Genomic DNA, 17187 nt, shown 5'->3' on the forward strand with positions numbered 1-17187 from the left:
TTAATTTCTTTAAGAATTGAAGGTATTCCATGTCATAGTCTATTCTCTTAACCATTTTCCACATTTAGGTAGGTTAGGTTCATTTTGCCTCAAATGAATGTCATAACTTTTCATTATTTATTTTTTCTACCTTTAGGGCACTGATTTTGATTTTTGTTCAAACAAGAATTAACTAACTGTATAAAAAACAATTTATTTTGAATTGACACATACAATTGGAAACCTGTCATTATAATCAATTTTATTTTATGTCATCCCATTTGGATGCTACCACATTCAGTAGTTTCTGACTATTTTCTTTCCTTTTTGTATTTTATTTATTTTACATTAATTGATTATCTCTTCCTCCTATTTTCCTTTCCACCCACTCCAACTGAACAATTGAAAAAACCTTTATAACAAATATGCACAGTCCAGAAAATTCCCAAATTCCCATTCAGGTATACACACACAGACACAGACACAGACTGTGTGTCTGCATCTGTGTGTGTGTGTATATGCATATTGTGAGCCTATATGTGTTTCTGGGCATGTATCTTATTCAGCATTTTAAGTACATCATTTTCTTCTGGCAGGAAGTGGTATCTACTTTATCTTTAGTCCTCTGGAATCATGGTTTGTCATTACATTGATCAGACTGACTCTTTTCTTAAAAAAAAAAGATTGAAGATAGAGAGGCACAGATATTTTGTATAATATGCAAGTCTTTTGGCTTTCTAATTTATTGTTCCTGAAACATGCTTTCCAACATTTTTGTATCTTTCCCTAAGTCCATCTTTTGTATTCAAGTCATTTAATAATAAATACTATATTGATTTAATTGGGAATTTCTTATCAAATTCCTTATATAAATTTTCTATCTCTTCCTCCTTGCCAGAAGATGCTGCTGCAAAATCTAATATTGTTTTTCTGGTGGTATTTTTGAAAATACTTATGAGCACTGTGAAATGAGGTGATCAGCTTTCCCTCAAAATGAGTCCATTCCATTTCTGTCATGTTTGGACACATAAAAATATCAACTACATCAATTTCTTCCTTTGTTTCTTTAAGCCATCACAAGAATCTGACATTTCGAATACCACAAGTTGAATTAATGCTTGTAGATAGGAGGAAAACAAAACCAAACAAAAACAAAAATATGTCTCTTGACACTTGCTGTCCCCTTTTCAATGACTGTTTCCATCACTGAGAAAGTAGAAGTGGATTTCACATGACTGAGAGCTCTTTTTGCATTTTGCGGGGGGGGAGTGTCTGAAATATTAATCACCAAGTGACCAGAAAATTGGAGAAAGTCCTCTCTAGGGGCAGCTAGGTGGCACAGTGCACCAGCCTTGAAGTCAAAAGGACCTGAGTTCAAATCTGGCCTCAGACCAAACACTTGACACTTACTAGCTGTGTGACCTTGGGCAAGTCACTTAGCCCCAATTCCCAATAAAAAAAGAAAAAGAAAGAAAGGCCTCTTTACTTAAGTAAAGCTAGTCTTTGGAAAATAGGCATAGTCTGTTGTTAGAACTATGGTCACTGTCTTTCCAGCTTGGTAGAATGAAATAATACATTTCACTGGGCTGACATCTTCAAGAACACAGGATTACAGGATTACTCTCTTGCCAAAGTGAGCCCTTGAAGTGAGATTTTGTAGAAGACTAAACCCTATATCTGGTTTGGATATTGAGATTTATTCTAATAAGTTGATGATCTGACTTTGTAGACAACTGATGTGGGACTCCCAAATAAGTAACCAACTATTTCTTGCTATAGAATACCATGCCTTCATTAATTTCACCTAAGTTCACATTACTGGGGGAGGGGGGAGGGTTGTGATGTTGTTCATGTTGTGATGTTGTTAACTGTTGAACTCGGTCCCAAAAATCTTTTTCATAAGATATGTTGCCTAGTCATTTCTCTCCTATCTTATTCTGAAATAGTTAATTTTTTGAACCCAAGTGTAGGAATTCAAAATTATCCTTATTTAATCATGTTTTATTAGGCTCAGACCACTGTTATAGCCTATTGAGATATTTTTAGATCCTACCATTTAATGTATTAACTATAGCTCTCAGGTTCCTGTCAACTGCACATTTGATAAGCATACTATCTATGCCTTCATTCAAATAATTGAAATGTTAAATAGCACAGGGCCTGGGATCCATATTTGGAGTAGTGCGTTGGAGAGCTTCCTCTGTGTCATTAACCCACATGACTCTCTTTATATAGCCGGTATGTCTATATCTTTTTCTCAAGTATAGTAAAGAAGACTTTATAGTTCAGAGAACCAGATATAGCTAGAAGGCACTTTAGAAATCACCTGATCCAAAGATGTCAAACTCACTGCCACAAAACTCCTGAATAAGGCTGGGATAGAATTAAAATGTGCTTAGGAAATGTATAATACAATAAATAAAAATGCAACACAAGATAGATGATATTAATTTGTTGTCTTCTAAATCCATATCATATAAACAAGTTTCTGTTTCTATTTCAATTTGACACCACTGACCAAATCCATCCTTCTACAAATGAAGAAACTGAAGTTCAAACAGGTAAGTGAAATGTCCAATGTCACATAAACAGTAATTAGTAAAACTAGAATTTGAACTCAGGACCTCTGCCTCCAAATACATTGATCTTTGTACTATGCTCCTTTGTCTTTTGAATTTCCGTGATTACCACTACAGTAGTTGAAACAAGCACACTCTCCTCTCTCCCAACCTTGTTAAACAAACAAACAAACATCTTAAAAAATAATGAGGCAAGGTTCCAAACTCTTTGTCATGGCAATAAGAAGTTCAAGGTTTCCAAAAAAGAACTGATGTGTCTTGGAAGAATTTGTAGTCTGCCATTTGTAAACATCACTTGAGTTTCATATTTCCTAAGCAAATTAAAAGCCATTTTCAGTAGATGGTAGTATATTTTACAGTGAAAACACTATATGTGGTCAGAGGCAATTTTATGCTTTAGAATTGTATTATAGAGAATTTCAGATAAATTTATTATAAAAATGAATCAAAAAATAAAAAGAAGCTAAGGATTTTTTAGAAAAAGGGACCTATAAGTTCTAAGTTAACAGTATTTTCTCGGGTAGAATAAAAGCAACAGAAAGGTAGGTGAAGGCAATCTGGTGTAGTGTCTTTTGGATGAAGTTATATTGATCTTTTTTTTCTGAGTGCTTAGAAAACATCTTGTTATTAAACATTCTAGATTTTCACCCCCTCAAAAAAAAGTGAAGTCAAAATATTAAGTGATAGTTTAAAGACTCGAACTTTATTTTTATTTTAATTGAAACATTTTTTTTCCATGTCCCATACTATGGAAACCTTTATGGAAACCTTTCTGTTCTCCAAAATTACTTAAATATCACAGAGTCTTCTCAGATCCTGTCCCTACACTGGTACTTTGCTCACTGTTTGTTTTGGTGATAGAACTGAGTATACATTACCCAGGCCTTGAAAAAAAGATCTGGAATTTTTGCTTGACTTAACTGTTTACCATCATCAATTGAAAAATATGAAATGCATTAATTTAATATTTAAAAACTTACTAACATGCCTAGTGAGAAATTTTGCCAAAGTAACTAATTTATATATTAAGTAACTGTTCCTTCAGTCTTGTCCTTGGTCTAGTCTTTCAATGAAAAGTGAAAAGTCTAAATTAGGAAAGGGAGTACAGTATGGTGTAGTAAGAAAAGCCCAGGCTGAACTTAGATAAACTGAGTTCTAATCCTGGAAACTGCTCTCATTCATACCCTAATCATTTAATTTCTTTGAGTCTCAGATTCCTCATCTGTAAAAAAAAAAAAAAAAACAGTGAATACTACTTGGGAGATAGTTCTATATTAAATTTAAGGTGAGTACTCTCTATTTGACAAGAACTTCTTGGAAAATAAAAAGCATCCTAGAAGAGAAGAGGCTTAGACTAACATGAAACATCACATTCCACAATAAATTCTTTTTTTTTTTTTGGTGAGGCAGTTGGGGTTAAATGACTTGCCCAAGATCACACAACTACTAAGTGTCAAGTGTCTGAGGCTGGATTTGAATTCAGGTCCTCCTGACTCCAAGACAGGAGTTTTATCCACTGAGCTTTCTAGCTGCCCCCACATTAAATTTCTAAATGCATTATTAAAGAATGTACAATAAAAATTAGCAAAGAGCAAATTAAATATCTTTGAATATTATAGATGAGAAATATGTGCTTAATGAAAACAGGGAGAAAGGCATTTACAAAAAAAAAGGCAAATAACTTTTATTATATGTAAATGAAAAGTTTCTGCACGAATAAACTTATGCACCTAGGATAAAAAAGGGAAATAGTCAAATGGAAAAAAAAACTTGGTAAAAATTTTCTCTTTAAAGATTTATGTGCATCCATATTCCCACACACACACATACAACAGGAATATTTCCATGGATAACTACAAGTCCATTCTCCAAAAGTTAAATGGTTAAAGGATATGAACAAACAGATCTCAAAATAAGAATTGCAAACTATTAAAAACCATTTGAGAAAAAAATGTTCCAAATCAGTAATTAATAAGAGAAAAATAATATCAAAAACCTAAGGTATCACCTTACAACCAATAACTTGGCAAAGATGACAAAAGATGGAAATAGTGAATGATGGAGAGGTTGTACTAATATGTAAACATGAATGCATTGTTGCTGTGACTTAGTAGAACCATTTTTTGAAAAACAATTTGACATCATGCAAATAAAGTGACTAAATATTCATACCCTTTGACCCAGGGAAGATCCCATGTGTAGAAATATATTTGGGGGCAGCTAGGTGACACAGTGGATAGAGCACTGGCCCTGAAGTCAGGAGGACCTGAGTTTAAATCTGGTCTCAGACACGTGATACTTCTTAGATGTGTGACCCTGGGCAAGTCACTGAACCCCAATTGCCTTGCAAATATATATACACACACACATCAAGGAGTTCACTGATAAATAGAAAGCGCGCTTGCGCACGCGCGCACACACACACACACACAGACACACATACACCCACACCTCCACACACTCTGACACTTATTTATATCCATTACATTTTTTAGTAACAAAGAATTGGAAACAAAGCAGATGCTTGTTGATTAAGGAATGATTGAACAACTTGTGGTGCATGAATATAATGGAGTAGTGCTGAAAGAAAAGACAAATATAATTACCAAAAAAAAAAAAACCCACAAAAAGACTATCATGAACTGTTGCATAGTAAGCAGAGCCAAGAAAAAAAATACATACAGCTATAACAATGTAAATGAAAAGGACAGATACACACACACACACACACACACACACACACTCACAATCCATGTTGAAAAATTACAAAAAATAACAATGGTCCCAAGAGGAGGAAAAAAAAAAGATACCTCCCCACTTCTTTGCAGATGTAAAAGGTTCGTAGAACCCTGAATGTGTTTTCATTGGGGTGTGTGTGTGTGTGTGTGTGTGTGTGTGTGTGTGTGTGTGTAACAGTTTTTCTGGTTTTCCTTTCTTCTCTTTTTTCTTAAAAAAAATTGTTATAAGGAATAACTCTCTGACTAAGAGAGGTGGAGGTAAACTGAGGGAAATTTAGATGATGGAAAAAGGATATCAATTAATTTTTTTAAATTTAAGATAAACATAGGAAATCTGTGCATCATATAGGTACATGACTATATCCTTTAGATCATAATCATGTTATGTCCATGCTCTTCTTGGCAACATAAAGGATATCATGAGCACTCACCCCTAGAAGTATCAAAATTGTGAATAGACTAGAAGAGTTTCTTGCCACCCATGTAAGGTGGACATATTTCTTCCTAATGTGTCAAATCCAGCCTGCTTTCCCCAGGGACAGGTGAACAAAATGGATGTCTCAGGTTGATAGATGTGTTCATATTAAGAGATTTTTAAATTTGTTTTAAGAATAAAAATTAATTCACATTAAATATAAACCCTTGAGATATCATAAATCCAGGTCTTTTAAAAATAAGAATTTACATTTGAATGCTTAGAGATTCATTGTACCAACTCATCTACCAACTCACATTTTCAAAGCTGTTGCATTATCTATTAAGATTGCACTAAATGTCATTCTATAAAAAAAACTAGTTCAGAACTGCTTAAAAGAACAGAATCTGTGGAGGAGGAAATGCATGAAAGACTCATCTATTACCTGAGTTGAACTGTTAGAAAATGGAACATAACATAGAAAAAGAACTTTTTAGTTCATTGATTTTTATACCAAATCAAGGTTCAAAATATCTTTATTTGAGGAATACATAGCATTTATATGGCACTTTAAGTTTTCGTAAATCTCTTTACAAATATTATTCCATTTTTCATCATAATAACCCTAGGAAGTACGTGCTATTATTATCCGCATTTTGCAGACAAAGAAACTGAAATAGAGATTAAGTGATTTCTTCAGGGTAACAGTTAGTAAATATCTAGGGTCAGATTTGAACTGACTCCAGGTGTAGCACTCTATTCACTATGCTATCCACTTGTCAATGGTATTTGAAGAATATGTTTTATTGAAAAAAAATGCAAATTAGTACTGAAATTTCATCTTACTTCGACCTTTTGACAAATCATAATTTAACAAAATGAGGTAGTGATCCTCATGTATAGGAGGCTTTTGAGAAATTTTACAAAAATCCAAAATGTTCATCAGGAAGAACCTAATAATAATATACTTTCATTAGATAATGTATAAATTACTCCCCTGGACTGATGCTGGTTATGCATACCAAAGTGCAAGATCCAAATTATGCTTTTAAACTTGGGGAGAATTGAATGCAAAACAAAACAAACAAACAAACAAACAAAAACAAACAACCCTTTCTCCTTAGGAAGCTGGAAGTCTAAGCATTTTCTCTTCTTAAATTAATAGGAAATTTTTTTCTTCTTCTAAGTTCAAAAGTTGTTTCTTTTCAACTTCATTCTTGAAAACTAACTTGCACAAATACATTTCATCAGGTACTTTTTCATATCAGGTTATTTTCTAAGCAGCTAAAACAGGACCATCATGAAGTTTAATAACTGGTGTCACAAGTGCTTTGAGGACTTATTACTAAGAACATTTGAACAATAATTTGAAGGAACAGAATGGACTCTAAAACGTGTGTTTAAAAAAATGTCCATTTTCAGGGCATTCACAGGTAGAAGGAGCTAACAGATAAGCACTCTCGTCTGGCACATCCATACTCATAACATCTATTTGCTTTGCTTTGTCAAAACATATGAAAAATCATTAAAGTGTTTTAATAAATGTCTGGTTTTCCTGCTCATTCATCTTATAAATATTAATTAGCCATGGATCAGGCAATTAAAGTTTAATCAATTTGCACTAATTAGCACCACATACTTGCATAAAAAGATAAAACCAACTCCTGCATCTGGCTGTTATTTGCAGTTTTTGTCAAGTGCTGATGAGTTTAATCTTGAAGAGAAGATTAAGAAGAAAAGAAAAAAAATAAGTCAAGAAAGTAGTGTTAATTTTATTAAATCTTCAGTCAAAGCTCTGGTCATGAGTAGCATGGAGATAATGCCAGCAACATTTCACTTTTTTCTAAAAGTAAATACAAAAGCCCTGCTCACCAGCTTCTTGTAACCACATCCAACAGATCCTGGATCTCACAGAGAAAGAAAATTTTACCATATAGCTTCCACTTATCCTCCAACTTTAAATTTAAATCAAACTCATGAGAGTTCTATTTGGACTTTGTAAATAATAATGTTACTAATATTCATTAGTCCCAATTCTCTTCTTTCACAATGAATATGAATGGACCATATTGGAGATTTAAAGAAAAATACATCTGTGCAAAAGATAGTGAATTGTTCCCCAGTAAAAATTACATATGTCTGTTGGGGTGGGAAAGTGCTTCAGAATATTTTAAAAGTAGCATTCTGAGCTTTTGTTTATATTTCATAGCTCCACAAATTTTCGTGTTCTATCAAACGATTTAGATACAAGCTCCTGCTTTTCCGTCTTTGACTATTGAATTTGATTAGATAAATTACACTGCCAATCTGTACTGGAGACATTGTACAGTGCATTTGCATTACTATTTTGTGTTTTAATAACCAAAGAAAATAAAGTGTTCCATTACTGCCTATTCATATAATTGACAAGGATTATAGGGAATAGAACTAGTCTTTAATCACTGATGGGAATTTACCTAAGGCTTGGCAGGTAAAGCCACATGTTTTAAGATGGTTTAGCATTATACTAAAAAATAGAGCATAATTCATAAAAAACCTATGCTCCATTTACATAGGGATTTTCATGCAGTTTATGCAAGAATAGACCAGTGAATGGTTATTGATATTTTTCAAATAAAGTATGTATGATTCATTAAACCTCCTATTCCCTCGTGTAACAAGCCACTGCTCTGTTAAGCACTCTTTCAGTACATATCCCATAAAGAGAGCAGAGGCAAAAAAAGACAGGGGGTGTTACCTTCAATGTGTATTTAAAAAAAGAATACAAATGGGCTAAAAACTCGAACACACATATTTGCAGATGATTCTCTAAACTACCATCTGGGTAATAATATAATTATTTATCTTATTACCAAAGAAAATTTGAATACATTTTATACTTGTATATCATTATTGTTCTAAGTATGTATATGTGGGTATGTGTGTGAATGAGTGTAAATGAATGTCTATGTAAGTGCTTAAGACAATCCATGAATCAAATATCAGGACCCTAGCATTTTAGTTGTGAATTTGGGGATTACATGGCACAAGGCTTTTCTTTGAATAATAGATTTGGAATCTTATCTTCATGCTAATAGAATTTCAAGTTAGTTGGTAATAGATCCAGAAGGTGATTATGTTTAAGAGGAAAGATATTGAGAAGTAAGATAAAGTAGGATGTAAAAATGAAAATATTTATATACCGATGGGAGGAGAAGATCCTTGAATAAGAGCAGGAATATGTATAATGGCTTTGATATATAGCTATGTATAATAGCTATGTATTTTACTGATTGTATGATCTAAACAAATCAAAATATCTCCGTGACTCAGTTTCCTCATCTGTAAAATGGTCCTCTAAAATATGACCTCTCCCTGAAGCAATAAGATTGAAGTTTCTTGAATTCAAAGGGTTTAAAAATAAAGCACCTTGATCAGTTTCTCTGCCTACTTCATTTCTTTCATTTCTTTCATTCTTTCATTTCATGCCTCTACAAATAAGCATTTATGGGATAACTCCATTTCCACCTATGCAAAATAAGTATTTATCCAAAAGGAGATTTATTAAAAAATATTCTTTCCAGGTGTCTGGATAAAGGAGTGAAATGCTATAGACATACAGATGTGCATGCAGAATGGTATAATGGTAAGGCAGTGTCCCAATTTACAATGCTTTGGCAATTTCAAAGACAGAATCCCATTTTTTTCCTTTTCTGTTTTTTGTTTTTTTGATAGGAATAGCCCAATTTTTAATGCATAGTACAGATGTTCCCTCTTCTTGGGGATCCAGGACAATCATTAAAAGGGAACGATATAACTCCTATCTCCTTTAAATCTGTGCTATGAGATCTTTGTGAGCAGTAATTACTTGAGAGGAATGAGAATATGAGAGTGGAATATTCACTGATTTACTCAAAGTTAACTAAAAAGGGGAACATGGAGGTTCTTATCAATGATGCCAGGTCTGATTTGACCATTTGGGATCAAATACATACCTTATCTATAAGGTTATTTTGAAAAGAGGATGAGAACCATTCAGCTAGCTTTAGGTGAGAAAGAAAAAAAAATCAAAGGGAAATGAAAGGTTTCAGCATGCATGCTAATTATCTGGCGAGTGCCAGGAAAATGGCCTTGGGTTATTCTACCATGTGAGGAATAAAAGGCCTTTTTAGAGGTATGTTTTCCCTACCTTGGGGATTTTACATGTGATATGCTAACTTGGCTTCCAAAGTGGAGAAGAAATACATTTCCCTTATCCAAAGATCCTAAAGGATAATAAGGGACTCACTTAATAATACAATTATGCATAAATGTGTACATGCATGTATTTATTCTACAAAAAACAATATTAATTCATTTCCTTCAGTGTAAAGAAGGATAGCACTTTCAGCTACACAATTCTAAAAAAAACCTAAATCATATTTTTATAAATCATTCAATCAAATAACAATATTTCTTAAGTACCTACTTAGTCCCAGACTAGTTATATAAATACAAAGAATGAAGGAAGTCCTACTCACAAGGAAATGACATTCTAATAACTGAGATAATGGTACGTATACTATAGTACAAAATATAATATAAATGTAAGGTTAATAAATCCAAATACATATAAATATTTTAAACTAAATATATCCAAAACTGAACTCAGTATCTTTCTTTCTAAACTCTTACCCCTACACCCATAACTTCCCTATTGCTGTTGAGGGCAACACTCACTTCCCAGTCCCTCAAATTTGCAACCTAGATGTTATGCTGGACTCCTCACACTCTCTCACCTTCTATTTCCAATCTATTGCCAAGACCTATCAAATTAACTTTTTCAATATCTCTCAAATTTGACTTATTCTCTTCTCTGATATTTCTACTACCTTGGTTTTGGACCTCATCACGTCATGCTTGGACTATTACACTAGGTGCTTGTGGGTCTCCCTGTCTGAGCTTCTCCACAGTCAAATCTGTACTCCTTTCAGTTACCAAAGTGATTTTCCTAAAGCTTGAATTTGACCATATTACTCCCCTACTCAATAAACTCTAGCAACTCCCTACTACCCCCCAAATCAAATATAAAGTCCTCTACCTGATGTTCAAAACCCTTCATAATCTATCCCCCTCATACCTTTCCATTGTTCTTATAACTCACTCCTTGCCATACTCTTCCATCCAGTTATACTTTCTCTTTACTATTCTCCAAACAAGACACTCCATCTCTTGCCTCTAGGTATTTCCTCAGGCTCTTGCCTACTCCTGGAATGCTGTCCCTCCTTATCTCTTCATATTGGCTTCACTAGCTTCCTTCAAACCTCAAGGAAACTTTTCCTAATGTGTCTTAATACTAGTATCTTCCTTCTTTTAATTATTTCATATTTTTCCTTTTTAATAATTTATTTGTACATATGTGTTTGCCTGTTGTCTCCTCCATTAGAGTATGAGCTCCTTGAGGGTAAGGATTGGCTTTTGCCTCTTTTAGTATCCCCAGTGTTAGCAAAGCACCTGACATATCTTAGGCACTTAAAAATGTTAATTGATTAAATAATTAAATGCAAGGTGCTATGAGAAGGGAATTTGGGGGATCAGGGAAGGTTTTGTGTAATAAATGATACTTTAGTAGCATCTTAAAGGAAGGGTGGAATTTTATGAGGCATAGGTAAAGAAGGGATGTATTCAAGGCATATAGGATGGTCAGTGGAAAGGCACAAAGAAAGGAGATGAAGTGTTGTGAGTATAGAATAGAGAGAAGGGTAGTTTGGCTGGATTATAGAGTTTAGGAAGAGAGAGAATAATGTCCAATGAGACTAGAAAGAAAAGTTGAGACCAGATTGTATAAGGATCCAAAAAGTAAGTAGAGTAGATTATATATTAATATATAATATATAGTTGCATATTGAAATATATATTATAATAGCATATGGTTAAATTATTAGGGTATATTATTATATAGATTTCATATTATAGATTGTATATGTTATATAATCTATAATTATATATTATGTTATCATCTATAATATATAATCTGCTCTTAGGTTTTAGAGCCTTATACAATCTGGACCTAACTTTTCTTTTTCTTTCCAGTTTCATTGGACATTAATCTCTTCCTAAGTTCTGCAATTCAGCCAAAACTACCCTTCTCTCTCTCTCTTTCTCTCTCTCTTTCTCTCTCTCTCTCTCTCTCTCTCTCTCTCTCTCTCTCTCTGTCTCTCTCTCTGTGTCTGTCTCTGTCTCTCCACACAAATGTGTATGTGTGTGTCTATGTGTGTATACACTCATCTTAGAGCCAGTAGGAAGCCACTGGAATATTGGAGATTCACAGATTCAGATCTGCATTTGTGGAAAAATTATTTTGTGGGAGAGACTTGAGATAGGGAGGCCAATTTGGAATGTTTCATGATAATCTAAGTGAAAAGTAAAGAGGGCCTGAAATAAAGTGGTAGTTGTATGAATAGAGGGAAGAGTTCAGCTGTGAAAGAAGCTGAAAAGGTAGAAGCAGCAACATCTGGCAATTGGTTAACTATATGAGATGAGGGAGAGTGAGGAACCTAGAATAATTCTCAGGTTTTAAATATGGGAAACTAGAAGAAAAATGGTGCCTTCAGTGGAAATAGGGAAGTTCAGAAGAAGGAATGGCTGAGGGGAAAACATATTAAGTTCAGTTTTTGGCATTTGGAGATTTTTTTTCCTAGGACTTCAAAGTGTCCAATCGGCAGCTGATTATGTATGATTGAATTAAACTCAATGGAGAGATTGAGGATGGATATAAAGAGCTGGGAAATGTTTGCTTAGAGATGAAAGACCTATAGAATCTGATGAAGTGACCAAAAAAATGGAATGTAGAAAGAGATGAGAAGAGATCTTTGGACAGAACTTTGGGGATCACCCACAGTTGTGGGCATGATATAGGTGATGGGCCAGCAAAGGAGACTGAGAAAGAAGAGTTCAGATAGGTAGAAGGCAAACTATGACAGAATGGTGCCACAAAAACCCATAGAAAAGTGTGTCCAGGAGGAAAGTACATAAAACTATCACATGCAGCAGATATAGCTAAAAGAATTAGAACTGAGAAAATATCATCAGATTTGGCAACTAAAAGTTATTGATAACTTTGGAGAGGGTAGTTTGTGATGAGATGGTTTCCCAAATTGTAAATGGTTATAGAAGAAGGGAATGAGAGGAGAGGAAAGAAATGGAAGAAGTGAGCATAGACAGCTTTTTTAAAAAGTTTGGCTTAGAAATAGAGAAGAGAAATAGGATGATACATTGAGGGGAAGGAAAAATTTACTGGTCTCTTTTTTTTTCTTTTTAAGATGAGAGACACTTTGGCATGTTTGGACGTAGAGTTAAAGAAACCAAAAGATAGGAAGAGATTGAAGATTGGACAGTGGTTGCTGATTGAGGATATAATTCACTATAGAAGACAGGATAGGATTGGATAAAGTGCACATGTGGAGGGTTTGGTTTTGTCAGTGAGATATGATAGTAAGGGATTTTTAAGATGGAGAGAATGAAAGAAGAGGGTGCTCACATTAAATAGTCTCAATTCATTTTCAGCAGAAAGTCAAGGCCATTTAGCTGAAAGGGGGTAAAGGAATATTGGGAGGGTTAAGGAGGGAAGGCATGATTTAAAATAGTTTCTATGAGGAGTGAGTTAGGATATCATTACAGAGGAATAAATGGATTGTATTGTTTCAATGAGGACCTAGTTGAGGTTAAATAAAATAAATTTATAATGTACCCAGTAACTATGGCTGTGAGATTTCCTCCAGCTACATTCAGTGAAAAGAGGTATAAAACTACAAAGACTTGACATTATGCATGTAGTGAAGAAATCAAACTCCTGTTAACCCTTCCACAACCTCACAGGGATTTAGGGATGAAAACATTTTTGTGAAATTTAAGATGTTATGTAAATGTCAGTTAGCATCATGACCATGATGCTGAAGTTTGCTTAAAAGATGAATGAATATCTTCAATGGGAAAATCATAGTAATAGTGTCCCACTGTCTTATAATAGCCTCTAAAAGTTCTTCTCAATGGCCTTTAAACACCAGCAAGTTTTAGAACTAGTCCAATAACTAGGACCAAAGTCTTCTCTTCTACCTCCTTCCACTTTACCTTGCTTTGGAGCTCAGTGTGTCATATTTCATTCTGCAGGGTTCTTAGGAATTAAAGTATAATGCATAACAACAAAAGCTAACAATTTATGGCACACGTCATTTAAATATTAATAAGGAGGCCTATAACTATAGCATTAACCAGGGGGCTTCTCCCCAAGCTGGTACTCACCAGAACCTTTATTAGCATACCTACCAGGACACAATTAATACATACTTGCACTTACCATTTTTTTTACCTTAAAGTTATAACAGTGTGTGAAGAGATGAGGAATGCATTTCTTAAAAAGTTCTGATACCAATGTTTCTTTTCCTGAATTTTGAATAAAATGCTTCCCTGGTACTTTTCATTTTGAGTATGAGAAGGTGCTAATCAGTATCCAATTTAAGTTCTGTTTTCTCATTTTTCCCATGTTGTTTAATAGAGTATCAGTGTGTGTGTGTGTGTGTGTGTGTGTGTGTGTGCGCGCGCGCGCGCGCGTGTGTGTGTGTGTGTCTTGGGGCAGTATTGGCTTTAGGTACAGATAAGGCCAGAGGATAATGGAGATGGACATTTTAGGTTTTTTTATTGGATACTAAACCTTGTTGGAATCAGTGGAAGTTTCGGATCTAGTACTCGCTTGTTCAGAAAGTGGAAGACGATGTTCTTAATTTAAGGTCCCATAATTACATCAGGATGTAGTCTCAGTTCCTCTCTGTCCACTTTAGGTCACATATATATCCACAACCTTCCTTAAAAAAATACAGGAACTAAGGAGTAAACTTCCAGCTCATTCATTCATTCATTTGCACTCATTCATTTTTTTTTGTAAAACCCTTTTCAAATCTTAAAGCACCAAATAAATTATTATTATGTCAAAAAGTATTTATTCTAGGTGCTGGAGACACAAAGACAACAATAAAACATTATCTGCCTTCAAATTGCTTATAGTCCCCTGACAGAAAACAGCATCCATGCATATGAAAAATATGTATTAAGTAAATATAAAGTAATTTTAGTGGGAAGGCCCTAGTAGCTAAGAAATAAGGAAATATTTGTGTAGGGCACATAATCTGAACTTTGAAGAAAGCTAGTGACTATAAGAGGTAGAAGATAGAAGAGAATGCATTACAGGAATGGAGGAGAAATTATGCAAAAGCATTACAATAGAAAGGAAATGGACTGGGAATAGGAAGTAAAGCAAGACCATAGACATTCAATATGCACAAATATAAGTATATAATAATAAAAATAACTAACATTCATATAGTAGTTTAAGGTTTACAAAGCACTTTACACATATTATCTCATTTTATTCTCACAACTTTTAGAGATAGGCACTATTATCATCCCCATTGTAGAGATGAAGAAATTGTGGCAAACAGAGTTTAAGTGACTTGATGAAATTCACACATTTAATAAGTATTGGAGGTCAAATTTGAACTCAGGTCTTTCTGACTTCTGATGCTCTAACTACTGCTCCACAAAGATTCTTAAGAGACAAACTAACCAACCAGAGGAAGTTCAGAGGAAGGGAATGACCATGTAAATGCTTGGAAAATTATAAAAAGGGATAAGGGAAGAAGAAAAAGAGTCCATGATTATCTAAAATATTTTTATAGTAAGTCTATAAAAATGATCAGTAAATTCACCATTGAAGCTGTCCAAAGAGCACTCTCCATGGTTCATACATTCTGGCAAAACAGAGCATGGCTTGGGTTCATTTCCCTATCAGTGGCCATCTTCTCTGAGTATTTGTAGTTCTCTGATAGTTGTAGAATATTCTTCTGCTTAGTTGGTACCAGCTGAGGAAACCAGGAATTCCCAAACTCTCAAACTCAAAATGTTGCTGCCAACGTTAGAAACCACTTTCTCAGGATCATTGTGAGGTAGGATCATTGTTTGGTCACCTGTACTCAGGGAAAAAATGCAAAGCAGAAGAGGTAATCAGAGACTTGAGTTCTAGTCCTAGGCCAGTACATGTACTGGCTGCTGTTCTATGTGGGCAGTAGCGATTTCTAATAGGGGTAGGGAAAGGGAGGAGGAGAAAGAAGCTCCTCTCCTATCATGAGAAGTTCATGAGAAAACTGTCTGATGTCCCATGTTTAGAAGAGACAAAGAAAAAAATTCTGACCTCCAATACTTATTAAATGTGTGAATTTCATCAAGTCACTTAAACTCTGTTTGTCTCAGTTTCTTCATCTCTATATCTATAATTTTATTTTTATGCTTTTGCATAATTTCTCCTCCATTCCTGTAATGCATTCTCTTCTACCTTCTACCTCTTATAGTCACTAGCTTTCTTCAAAGTTCAGATTATGTGCCCTACACAAATATTTCCTTATTTCTTAGCTATTAGGGCCTTCCCACTGCCTCTCCTTCTCCTACCCACCGCTCTTTTGTGCTATTCTAGAACACATTTCATTGAAGTCTAAGCAGTTGCCCTGATCACTTCCATTATACTGAAAAAAAAAAGATGGCTTTATTTTTGGTTCTTTTATTATTGAGAGTCAAATGAATAACTTAATGTATGATTGGATTACATGGTATTACAAGATAGGATTTCTAGTGATCATTTGAATTTTATTATTAAGAACTAGGAAAAAAAACTGGAACTCCCAGTTCACATCATATGATTGCAGAGACCGAAGAGGAATTAATGAGAATTAAAATGAATAATGCTTAACAGGCCCTGAAATATCACAAATGACTTACTTGCTTTCTAGCTTTAAGTAAAACTTCTAGTTATTTACTTCATTAACTTTATAAGGATTTTTGTTTGTTTATTTATTTATTCCTGTTCATACTTGGAGGTTTATGGAAAATTTATCTATGGACTTTTCAATGAGCTAGAAGGAAATTTACAGAAAAGAAACTATATGTCTTATTTTCACAGTCTTTAGAAATCCTACCTTTTGTAATATTTTTGGGAAAAATGATTTTTCTTGATATATGATTACATGTATGTCAGGTATGATTATATGTATGTCATATATGATTATGCTACATCAAAAAGGGAGTAAAAATGTACTGAGGAAGCAATTGTTAATTTTTTTAAAGTGATTCTTTTTCTAAAACATTAATAAGCATGCAAAACCTCAGCTATTTAAACCAAGACAGACTTGTGAGAACAGATAATCCTTGTTTTGCCAGTTCACTGAAAATCATCTACCTGACACAGAAGCAAAATGCTTTTCACTTTTGTGGCAGTAGGTATTTTACATCATATTACAAAGAATCCACTAGGAATGCAAGCTGAAATTAATGTTATTTTATTTTGTGATAACCTTTTGAGCAACCTTTTAAAAATTTGTCCTACCCATATTTTATTAAGCAGATTCTTCTTCTTCTTCTTCTTCTTTTTCTTCTTCTTCTTCTTCTTCTTCTTCTTCTTCTTCTTCTTCTTCTT

This window comes from Vombatus ursinus, unplaced genomic scaffold, assembly GCF_900497805.2.
Source record: "Vombatus ursinus unplaced genomic scaffold, bare-nosed wombat genome assembly UNPS02014942.1, whole genome shotgun sequence".
Lineage (NCBI taxonomy): Eukaryota > Metazoa > Chordata > Mammalia > Diprotodontia > Vombatidae > Vombatus > Vombatus ursinus.